At 37.4% G+C, this 11,849-nt stretch overlaps 1 protein-coding gene across 2 annotated transcripts in view; it reads left to right on the top strand.

Moving 5' to 3' along the window:
• Window positions 1–3,607: 3,607 nt before the first annotated feature.
• Window positions 3,608–11,849, top strand: part of BMP5 (bone morphogenetic protein 5) — a 78,045-nt gene continuing 69,803 nt past the window's right edge. For both annotated transcript variants that reach the window (XM_068937399.1, XM_068937398.1), the window contains exon 1: window positions 3,608–3,837. The gene's annotated coding sequence lies outside the window, so the exon portion shown is untranslated. The remainder of the gene's footprint in view (window positions 3,838–11,849) is intronic.

The raw sequence follows: 11,849 nt of genomic DNA, 5'->3' as shown, positions 1-11,849 counted from the left end.
TAGCCAGTTTCCTTTGAGTGTATAAGCCACTCTCTCTGAACGATCACAAATAGTTACTCAAAATTAACTCTTAATGGCTTGACTTGGTTATTCTCTTGCATTTATGTGGGACTGAAATTATAAATGGGTTATAGAAATATTCAATGATAAATATATACATATAAAAATCTATGAATCAGAAGAAGATGCAATGAAACTGACACAAATACTATCATTTTAAGGGTTTCCACTATAATGTGTATCTTGTTTTGAGACTATATATAATGCACTACATGTATGCTAAGCTTTTCACATTAGATAGCATATTGAGTGGTATGAGTATGGCGAATGTTTTACCTAGTCGTTGGTTTTCACTAACACTTTCACTGATGTTGCTGTGGCTTTGGTAGAGCACTGGGACAAAGCAGTAGTCTGTGTTTCACCAGCTCTTCCTGGAGCAGTGTGTGGGTCAGCAGCTGGGGTATTCACTGAACAATCCAGTAAGTGTGCAATGCCTATACGCATAGAAAGGCCCCGCTCTCTAGCACACATACATATATGTACATAAGTACCTATTTTTTGAATTATTTTTCACTAGCTGCTTCTCTGACCGTCAGATAAATGCTGCAATTGCTAAGGCCACTGTTTTCTGTGAATGTTTCCTGTGCAAGTTGAGTTTCAGTAACACCTTCCAGGTTTGAAACACCGAAAAAAACCAACTGCCTCTCAGGCTGAGAGTGATATAATATATTCGGAGACATTCAGTGGAAAGCAAAAATATGTCAAAGACCTTAACTCCAGCAAAACCTATCCTATCATTTTATAGCCACAAAACAGATGAACTGCTAAATATTGGTAGAAAGTTTCCAGATGGAACAACACTCGGAGCTTGGTTAGGTTGCCTTAATTAGCTTATACTTAGCTAACTTGTCTTGTGACTTGAAATGTTTCCTAGATTTTATGTAAATTGTATATTACAGAGACTAACAGAATCACCCATGCTTTTAATATTGTCACTTTTAAGACCCAGTTTTTGATTCCTTATAATTTTCTAAACAGCAGTACTTCAGGCTAGTATTTTATATCCTGGCTCTGCCTCAGATTGAACTTTTTGGAAATTTTTGGCTAAGAAGGTACAGCCATTTCCAAGAAAGCCTAGGGAAAATGAGTTATTTATTCCACGTTAAACAAAAAAAATCTGGGATCTGTTCTTTGCACGACTCTTGCTGTCTGATGCTCTGAAGTTAACATTTGAATTTGCGCTGAGGAGGAACGGGGAAGAAAAGGCAACTCAGAGTCAGAACGTGACCTTTGCTGCTCATGGGAAAAATCTGTTACAGGCCTTTGCAAAATCACTCCCTGCACACAAAGAGCATAGCCTCCCCTGTTTTTAGTAGCAGCAGTCTCCAAAAAGCATACTCTAGGTCCTGTGTGTCACCCTGTGCTAGGCGGCCAGAGCACAGGACTCCCACGGCATGGATGGCGCTGCCCTCCGTCACGGCTCACGCGTGTCCAGGATCGCTCATGCAACATGTCACCGAATGGGCGAGCACACGCCAGCCCGTAGGACTGCTGCCAGAAGCGGAGAAAGGAGTAGGTTATGACACCTCCAGCTTCCGATATCTTTTGTTGCTTGAGAAAGGGCACTTCCTAAGAGTACGCAAAGGCACTGCTGTGCTTTCGGCATCAGGCGCTGGCCCCAGAGCAGCTTTTGCAACGAAGCGAGAACGTTACCCGTTAGGTCCTGAGAAAAGCAATTTGCCTGGGAAACTTGGAGTACGCTAGTCCATCTCGAATAACGATCCACTGTTCCTTAAGGATTTCTAAACTGCTAAAACTATTTCAGAATAAAATAAGTATCTTTTATTCTATTAAGAGAAGGAGTTAAATATTCATTTTGGTAAAAGTTACCAAAAACCAGAACAATAATATGTTGAAATACACTGTTGAATACACTGTTGAAATTTAACTCTGTTTTAAGCTTTTTCCTCTCCAGACTGTCATAAGCCTGAGGAAGGACAATACGTTTTAGTAAGAACCATCTCTTGTAGAACGAGGCCTGAGGAAACTAGCCTAATGCTGCTGCAGTGACTCTAAATATTTCCTCATATGAGGAACAATAGATTGCAAACAGCTTTTCAAAGGATACCTTCTTTCTTCTGTATAATTTGAGGAATTCCATTGTATTATTTTAAACTACTAATATGATGTGCAGACATAAGCAAAATATTTTTCCACTTATTAGAGATTTCTCTTTAGTCTGGGCAGAGGTTTTTTACACTCTCCTCTTTTCAGCATTTCATTAGGCAGACAATATAAACATTGCCAAACTTGTTTTCCTTGTTCTTTTGTAGCAATAGTGTGCTATATGTTAATTATATTTCTTAAATTCTGTCATCCGTGTCTTCTCAGCTAGAGTTTTCAAATATATTAGTTCACAAATCATATACCTCAAGAAACAGCTGCTGTACCAACATCTTAGTAGCACTATAGAAATCGGCTTGTCCTCAACAGTTCATAGAGACCAGTTAGGCTAAATAAACATTTTTCATTTCAAAATTGAAAGAAGATTCTCAAGACAGTGTAATGCTCATTCTCTCCACACTGGTTTTTTTCTGGGAACTGTTCCAGTGGGGTCGGTCACAGAGAATGGTATCATGTTCTAGAAATATATTTTCTTGCATATGGAAAGCTTTTTTCTTTTTTAATATGAAAAAGGAATTTAGTTGATTGCCTAGATGAAGCTGAATAACTGTGCTTTGCTATTGCTAAACGTTAAACAGTTTAACGTTAACTGATGTGAAGTCAATAGTTTATTCTATGAAACAGTTTCTTCTTGTGACATTTCTAGCTGATCTGAGACCAGCTAGAATTCTGTGCACTCTGGCTAGAAGTACAGGCGGTTGGGGATTTTGCTTTGTGGTTGCGGTTGTAAGCAGGTTTTACTGCCTCTCTCTGATACTACACAAATATTGCAAGAAGACTTACGCGTGAGAGCAGTTTAAAAATCGACTATGTCATTTGGGAGTATATTTGCCTATATTCCCTTTGTTGATGCTATAAAAGATAACACAGCACTCCTTTAAATATACGTTTCCTGCCTCCCATAAAAATCTTGGCTCTTAGTTTGCTTTCATGTTAGCAGAAGAGATTTGTTCCAAATGACGTTAGGAATCAAAGAAACTCGGAAAATGAAGGTGCCTTGAAAAATGTGTCAAATAAATAAATCAAATATTATTTGGGCTTGATAGCAAAACAAAACAAAGAAAAACAACAGCCTTTGACTGCTAAGGTTTCAATGCAGTACTGCAACGGAGGTCAGAGCCTTCCTCGATATGAAAAGGAATCTTGTTACGGGATAAGTAATCAACCACCTGGGAGAATATAAAACTAAAACGAGAGGTGTCCACGGAGACGCAGCAGTGCTGCCAAGTTGAAGATTTAAATCCAAATAAAATATTACAGTAGTCTCAGGTGATAGCATCCATAGAAGTTTGGACCTCATTAGGGGAATTGAAAAGCTTAGAGCTGTTTCCAGTAATAACACTCAATTTAGCTGGTTAAATTAAAGCCAAACTAATCTCCTTTCCCTGAAGTGTTTGAGCAAGTTGTAGAAAACTCCCCCATCAGATTCTTGTAGGAGAGCGAAGTCCCATGCAAACAGCTCCGCAAGTTTGAGCTCAGACTCTTTGCACCAACCTGGCAATTCTCATTTACCCCTTGGTGTGGTCGTATCTCACTACCTGTTTAGCAAGTTTAAGGCCTTACTGTTTCAGCCTTCGTCAGTTCTTACAAAAATCAAACTCTTGGAGACATTTTGAGTTCGAGAGCATCAGCTTTATTCTTGTGAAGAAAGTGGTGAGTTCATGATTTCAACAGAAGCTAATGGAATTTGGTTTGAAAGAACTGGAGTTGAGTTTTCTTTTTCATGTGGTATTCTCTGTGCTTTTTTGTGTAGTCCTCAACTACCTGTAAAGAGTCTTAGGAAATATTTAACTAGCCAAGGTTAAAATGAAAAGATGGCTTTTAGGAACTATTGAAGATGAGCAAAATGTGTTCCTTCTTACATTACAAATCAGTATTAAATTGAAAATGAACCAAACATAGCAAAAGCAATACTTTTTCATAATTCAGGGAATACTGAGTATAGAAAAGGACTTTGTACAGTGTATGTGAATACCCTTAAAGCTTTTACTACAAACCAGGCTCACAATATGTCAGTCAAATTATAAGTTCCAGTGTTTTTTGGCAATTAATCAGGGCCCATCTTAGTCTTTGTCTAGCAGGCACTGAGCAGCACTGGCTTTCCATCATTGTCTGTAGTTTTCCATGGCATTTCAGAAAGAACTATCAGTAATACAGTAAATGTTTTCCAAGTTTCCCTGACACTTTTGAATATATATCGCTAGACTGAATTAATTGTCTCTGCTTATATTTACTAAGCGCCTCACTCTAGGTAAAATTAAAGTGCTCCAGTAAGCGTGAGCCTGATATCATAGTAAGTTGAAAGGTGAGGACACCATGAAGGTAAAATTACCTGGTTTTGTACATAGAGTTTTAGTAAATTCATAGAAATAAATCTTGAAAAATAAGACATATCTGTTGGCTTTTTTTACTACTTACTGTATTCCACAACTTATCTTGCATCCAACAAAATACTTCAGATGAATTTGCTTCAGTGAATTTTGGCATGTGTTTAAAGGTTGGCATATCCTGGAGTGCTTTGCTAAACTGGATATCTTGCTTGTGTCTTGTAATTTATCGTGCTTTTACTATGCTTTCTAATAAGTTTCTTGTGCTTGTCACCTTTGCCTTCATAGCTTACATAATTTCTTACTTTTAACATTCTCTTTGCATTTGATGAGTCGTGTGAAGTTTCACTTTTCAATGTGAAAAGGAACGTGTCCTGTGGAAACTCTGTGCAGCGGGGACGAGAAGATGGCAAGATTGATCAGAACCACTGAGTCAACAGGGCCAAACCAATGAAATTGCTTTGATATCTATAAAGTAAGGAGACAATTTACCATAGACAAGCTTGTTTTCTTTAGTCTGCTGCCACCATCATGCCATAAACTTTCTCCGGTGTGATACTCAAAGTTTACTCAAGTACTCCGGTACTCAAAGTTTATTGAATGGTTTTGGAAATATGTTAAATATGCTCAGGGATGAGGATAGAGTTCCAAAAACCTGTAGAAGACATTGCACCATGATGGCTCCATCCACCCATAGGAGTATAATTGGGCAAGTTATATCCCCTGCTCATAGAGGGATGGAAGGCCACAAGCACATCATACCGGTGCTTCGGAGTGTTGTGTCTAAGCTTCTACTACTCTGCACGTGTCCACTGTGGACAGACTGTGAAGTTCAGCTGGAGTATATGGCAAAATGAGGGCAAAAGTGTAGAGTTTAAGTTGCACAACCTCAGCCTGACACATGAATCGTGCAGGTATTACTATGTAGGAAAGGCAATGAACAAAACCGTTTCTTCCACCATCATGGACTGGCAGCAGAACTGGATGAGTCTGCCATGTGGGATGTGAAAGGAGCAGACTGCCTTGGTCCCAAGTCATTGATGCTTCCTTGCTGAGTTAGCCATGCAGAACACAACCAACACATTGCTAAAAATACCTGAAGTCTTTAGTAACTTCTAAATGTCTCTAAAATATATAATTACAAATGCCTTAATAATTTGAAAAGCTGTGGAGAAGAAATATATTAAAGAAACAGCCTCATTAAAAAAAATAATCAAACAGCAAAACATAAACCAAGAAAGTTCAACAGTTAAACTGATATTCCAGGTTAGATGGTTAATGGCTGAGGCCATTACCTTATATTGAAATTATCTCTGTTAAGTAACTAAGTTAGATGGTTTAAAGACATAACAATGTTTACCTCACACTACGTTTTGTGGTATTATTTCACCAATACAGTCTTCCTTTCCACTCCTCTTTTTTCTTCTGCTTTTTGAAGTCTCTTTTTGTCCTTTATTAAATGAATTGACATAGAAATTCAAGTACCATGAGGTCATTAAATAGTTTTTTTTTCTAAAAGGCACTTGATGCAAAGTCGTCTTTAACGCTGATTCTAGATAATAAAAATCACAATTAAACTGTGCTAATTAAAAAATTACTCTAATAAATTAAAAGGCCAAGCTAGCACTTCTTGCTGTGACAAAATCTAGTGGAAGCTTTGCCGATGAAAGCAATGCGCACTTGCACCTCAGATAATTGCACAATTATATACTTTTATTTTAATCAATGCTCCTGAAATTGCTAATTGAGGAAATCAGATTATAGGCATGAATCAGCTACTTAATAAATATAGCACATTTGTGAAAATAATCTCTCATTTATGCTTTACTCCTATTGTATAGAAAAATCTTTTTTTTTTTTTAATAACCATGTATAGCTCTCTTAAACTGTGCGAGTCTCTTTGGAATATAAGCCTGTTTATTTTATTGTGCTCTGTTTAGTTATTCTAAAAAAAAAAGTTACAGACACATAATTGTAGCCAGCTGTTGTGTTTTCAGTCCAATCTAGCCCAAAAGTCAAAAAAGTCATGGCAACAACTTATAAAAACAATGGCAATAATATGAACTCACTATGGTTACTAGTGAACCTTTATTTCTCCCCTAAAATGAAGTAAGTTCCCTCAGAGAATTATTTTAATATTTGATTTATTTCTTTATTAAATTTGCCCACAGTATGACCAGCTTCTCCATCAAGATTGTCATATATCTGTCTCTTTGATAGTAAATCTACATTTCTCCAAAAAGTTAATTCTATTTTTATACAAAACCAAACTCTAAGGAAAACCCCAGCCTTTGCCATATATTATCCTAGCATAAACCAGCAAGTAAGATTGTTTAAGAAAATTTATTAGAGGGACTGAATGATATTTATTATACAATATATTCAACTTATAGCCTGACAGATTTTAAATTCATTATTTATAGATTTTAGATATTTGAAGTATACATTTGGTTGTACAGTTCACTGAAATATTTAGCAAATAATTTCTTCCATGAATTTCATTAACTTGTCAGTGACTTTTATGACAGATTTTCAGTTTTCAGTATTATTCCCTTTCCTAGAAATCCCCAGTTTGTAAGTGTACAATAGTTACATTTAATTAAGAGGTATGCATTTTGTATGAATAATTTTTTGGACTGTGAGGAATAAATGTCCCACCTCTATTGAAACTAACCTCTACATGTGTTGGATAAAATCAGATAGATGGATGCTCACAGCCCTGCAGATAGTGGACTTGTTATATTTCAGCCTTTAGTTCCCTTTTTTCTATATTTACGTAAGAATCATGTCATAACCGCCCCCCCCCCCACACTTTTTTATATAGTTATTCACACGTCTATCTCCTGTCAAACAGAAAAGCTAAAGAGCATTTGGGGAGCAGTTCTGTCCTTTTAGTAGAATTAAAACATAGAATCCTAGTGGATTATAACTACTTGAGAAATGTGAGGATGCCTAAGATATAAAATATGTATACCAATTTTTCTCTTTTGACTATGTAGAGCCTAGGGTTACGGCAATCCTAATTTGGCATCTCATTCAGTGCATATAGTCAGGCAAGATATGATATGATTCCAGGTCACCTCCAGACATATGTTGGTCCAATGACAAAAATAACATTTTCTCCAGATTATCGAGCAGCGGGCATTGCCATCTGCACCACAGTAGTCACTAAGAGGGAATTGGTTTGTTTCTGTGAAGCAAAATCTGTCGTTGTAATGACAAAGTTAGGAAGAAAAATAACAGAGATCAATTGCAAGTTGTTTAAGTCACCTCCATGTGAAATGAGAGGAGATGTACATAATGGACAATGGGCATAGATTATTTAATTAGGCTAATAATGATATAAGTAAAAATGACAGGTATTTCAAGTTGCTGTAAATGGGAGGTATAATAAGAAATGTAAATGGGAGTGTATGTGCAAGCTTCTTTCTCAGATATAAATGGCATAGAAAAGCCAGATGCTGTTCACTTGTCATTTACTGGTTTAATTAAGATTGTGTGGGGGTGTCTTTGCTTTTACACTGAGTTATTTTTCTTTCACTTTTGATAAATATGTCTACTGAGCATGGGAGTGAACTCGCTCTCATTATTATTAGCCTCATACTACCACTAAAAGTGACTGCTGGGCTTGCTTTTACAAGTTATTGCTAACTTTTTTCAAGGGTGTACAAAAATTATCAATTTCTAACATAAAGATGACATATTTACAAAATGATAGTAACTGCAAAAATTTGGGCCAGAATATCAACTTTGTTTTTTCCATCTGAAAAACTTGCATTGAACAATTATTTACCTGATCTTGACATTTTCATAAGTTACAATGGAAAACTTCCCATCCAATATCTTCTTAGATTTTCATTTAGGAGGCCTTGGAGTCTTTCCTTTCATCGCTTTCCCACTCTTGCTTCTATCAGACTTCTGATTCTCTCCCATTGGAAGTAATTTCCAAGTATTTATCATCGTTTCTCGTCTGTGTTTGCATTTGTGCAACTGGAGCTACCTGTAGTCAGCGTCCTTCGAGTCTTGATGCCTGAAGTTAACCGGAATTGATTTTATTACCTTTTATCACCTCTTATCAAGCAATACAGTAACTAAAAATTAGCTTATTTTATATCATGCATACAAATTACTCATTTCTTCACTATTTATAGTTCAAAACTTTCTGAGGCTTCCAGTATTGCTTCGTTAGCGGTCGGCTGTTGTGTACGACAGGGCACACCCATGGTTCAGAAGGCAAAAGCTGCAAGTGGCTGCAGAAGGAAAAAACGTGCCAGATTCTAATCCATAACCTCCCGTGGTTCATCACCCACACACAGCTGGGGCTACGTTATGCAACTGCAAGTGTTTCTGATTTTTTAAATACTGTGTCATCAATAGCAAGTAAGAGAAATAATGTTAGGAATAGAAAAGACTTTATTACATTCTTATTATGCATCTCAGGAAGCTGAAATACTGATGACACCAATCTTAAAATACAAGTGGAATGAGTTTGGATGACTTAAAAACAAGATTAAAAAAAGAAACCTTTGAAGATCTGAGACTTCTAAGTTTCTAATCAGTGATCTCATCTGTTGAACAGGTGGTTGTGCAAACCGTTCGAAAAGTATTAGCAGGATCAGAGTATCAGAGTTGTATATAGTAGTGTTTGGAATTTCAATTCACTATAAACCTCTCTTTTCCATTTCATTTCTTTCAGTCTCTGGTTAATATTAATCCCGGGTAATGGTGCAAACATTCTGGGTGTGATGCAACAAGGTATCAAAGCGTGTCCATAATTTGAAGTATTTAAGTCATCCTTTTGACTGATAAGCATATGATTAAGTGCTTTGCTGGAACAGAGCCAGAGTACACTTTACTGCTGGCTAGGATGAGTTAGCTAGCACACTGAAACGACACATCTTCGAACCCTGCTCAGGGCAAACCCTCCCTACGCAGGACAGGGTTGGTACATTGTGGATTGTTATTGCATTAAACTGCCAGACAGCCTTCAAATCATCCTCCAATGCAGTACAAAAATAAGATAGGAATCCTGATCTGCGCCTGAATAAAGAAAGTGGGCCAATTTCCACAGTTTGTGTGAAGGAAAAAAATCTCTCACTGACTTAATTAGGTGCACTGCCTGCCTGAAGCCTGCATGATTTGGCCAACATTTTCTGTCATTCCACTGCTATGACAGAAATCACCAGAATAATTCCAGCTGAGAAGTAGTCATGTTCCACTTTTCACTCAGAGAACAAATGGAGGATTACTGCAGGACCTGAACATGGACTTATGATAACTAATGATACTACATAATCCTGTTGCTCAGCTCCTGTTGAGATTTCAGACTTAATGACCCTTTTATTTATACAATGACATGAGATGGAAAAGGTTTCCTAGTAGGTAAACAGAGCAAAGCTTTTACTCTTAGCTCTCGTACATTTTGTATAGAAAGTTCCGTTTCAACAATTCCTTTAAAAATAACATTTTATTTCCAATAGAAGCCCTTAATATTTTATTCCACCTACTGTATTTTTTCTGTCCTTGATATCTGGGGGCAGAGATTTAGTTTCATTAGTTTTCTACTTGCATATCATTCTCATGACACTGATACCTAATTCTAATTTCTACCAATTGCTTCTCAGAGTATTTTTGGTTATCCTTCTTCTTGAGTCGAATAAATCTTGGCGACAACTCGAGTTCACATTACCAGACACTTCACAATGAAAAGCTTTTGGTTTTCAAGGGCTTTGTATCTGTTACCACTCTCTTGACTGTAGAAGACTTAGAACGATCTTGTCTTTTTTTTCCTTTTTTTTCCACACCTTCTTTTTTGCAAGTTTTTTTCTGAAATACATCCTCCTTTTCACACTTTTTGCTATCCATTTTCAAGAGTCCTTATTCACGTCCCTTCTACATCAGAAAAAAACAAAGGGTTGCAGTCAAATGTGTTCTCCTAGGAGATGGACTCTACTGGTTTCTGCTTTCACCTTTGTAGGCATCCTTTTGTGAGAATTAAAACAAGCCCCCCAAACCAAAAAAACATGTGGAACTGATAAACATGATGTCAAAGCAATCAGTCCCATCAGTTGGTATAAGGGAGTCAGACGATGAGGTTAGCGTTTTCTTTCTTTTCCATTGTCTGTCACACAGAGCCTGTTTGTTGTGATGTGAGTGATGAAACGTTACTTGAGCCATATTTTGGGGCTCAGATAAAGAGACATTTTAGCATATATATCCAAAGGGGAAAAAAAGTTTATGGAACTGAACCTACAGCAGCACTTAACGCAATCATTCTTCATCATCACTCTTCAAAACTACTGACTTTTCTAACTCCCTGTGGATGCGCTCCACCTGATTTCCTTGCCCTCATCTCCACTTCCCACTCAGGCGACTGGTCTTGCTCGGCTCCTCAGCGTCTCTCCTCCCCCCGACCAAGGGTGCTCTTTCGCTCACATTGCATCAGCTCACTGGAACTTGCAGAATAGTGAGTCACTTCCACTCTCTCCAGCTCACCTTAAAAGCCTCTCTCTTTCTCCTGATTAAAAGCAGAGTGCGAGTTTGCGTCCCAGAAGAGAATCCACCACCAGATCATTTGGATTTTGCTAGTCTTCGATGTCTCATTAGAAACCTGGCTAGAAGTAGGCAAATTCTAATCTTTCCAGACCTTCCATGAGTTATTGCTTATTCTCCAGTATTTCTGATCGAGGACAACTTATAACTGGAGCAGATTTTCCAGACTATTTTTCCCTGTGCAGTAGAAATAAATGCCACCTAATGAATAGCTGATGAAGAGGGACATTTGAGATATTTGAGATCTCTAGTATAGATATTTGAGAAAGGCTTGTGCCATAATTTCTATGCGTTTTATACCAGCTTTCTTGCTGTGTATTCCTTCCTTCTCTGCTTTGCATTTGTGCTCCAAGGACACAAGATAAAACCAAATATTATATTTCCATTTTCATTCAGCTATTTGGCCATAATTATAGCTCTTTGGTAATGTAATACTGTTAGTTATTTCAAGATGCAAAAGCAAATCACATGACCATTTAATATTTCCCTGCTAATATTTTTTCAAAGTATGTAGCAGGAGATTATCTCCTGCGCTCTTTTCCTTGTGCTCCACTTGGAAGATACAAAGGCAGCAAAGACTTGTTGAAGGTCCTCTTGGCATGAGAGAAACTTCTCTAGGCGAGAGCAGGGAGAGATATGCTGGTAAAGTTGACTCCTTTATCTTTGTTCTTAGCATGGGAGTGTGCTGGAGACAAGAAAGGAAGTGACATAATTAACTTTGATAATCTCCCCAGCTGGTAGACAGTCCCTGGGGGAAAATGACCAAATGGTGTTTGTTAGAATGGC

The sequence above is a fragment of the Struthio camelus genome, chromosome 3 (assembly GCF_040807025.1).
Source record: "Struthio camelus isolate bStrCam1 chromosome 3, bStrCam1.hap1, whole genome shotgun sequence".
Taxonomy (NCBI): domain Eukaryota; kingdom Metazoa; phylum Chordata; class Aves; order Struthioniformes; family Struthionidae; genus Struthio; species Struthio camelus.
This window is presented reverse-complemented; position numbering and strand designations above follow the sequence as displayed.